Source organism: Sinocyclocheilus rhinocerous, unplaced genomic scaffold (genome assembly GCF_001515625.1).
Source record: "Sinocyclocheilus rhinocerous isolate Xijiao unplaced genomic scaffold, SAMN03320098_v1.1 C35304000, whole genome shotgun sequence".
NCBI classification, from domain to species: Eukaryota; Metazoa; Chordata; class Actinopteri; order Cypriniformes; family Cyprinidae; genus Sinocyclocheilus; species Sinocyclocheilus rhinocerous.
This window is the reverse complement of record NW_015746629.1, coordinates 1-435: the sequence shown is the minus strand read 5'-3', so window position 1 is coordinate 435 and position 435 is coordinate 1. Positions and strand designations below refer to the sequence as shown.

The 435-nt window shown below is 37.7% G+C and overlaps 1 long non-coding RNA gene across 1 annotated transcript; it reads right to left on the bottom strand.

Moving 5' to 3' along the window:
* Window positions 1-14: 14 nt before the first annotated feature.
* On the bottom strand, window positions 15-435 carry LOC107734806 (uncharacterized). The gene is made up of 3 exons (XR_001639174.1): window positions 407-435; window positions 198-277; window positions 15-94 (listed from the first exon to the last, which is right to left on the bottom strand). It is a non-coding gene; the product is annotated as an uncharacterized LOC107734806 (long non-coding RNA).

Genomic DNA, 435 nt, shown 5'->3' with positions numbered 1-435 from the left:
AGAAAACACTCTTACCTTGTGGGTTAACATTTGGTAACAATGTCCGAAGATCTTTCTTTTTAAGTTTTGGTAACTTTGCTATGTAGTTTCTAGCCTAGAAAAAAATATATAATGTGGTTTAGATTTTCACATCTCACAATATATCTGGTGAGAGGTCTGCAAACTAGTCTTAGTATGAAAATATGACTGAAACACACATCTTCAGACTGTAGTTTGGCTGTGAACTCTTTTGCGGGCGTCCCTGTAATTTTCATGATCTCCATCAGCTGATCCAGGTCTGGTGGAAAATGGTCAAGGATTCAAATATACCGGGGATGAGATTTAGGGAAATAGTCACCACATCAGAAATACAATATTCTCCTAAATTTGTGCATAAAATTCACAGCTTTCCTGCGAGGAAGGATACGGTCATTTCCTTTGAACAGTGGTTTCCCT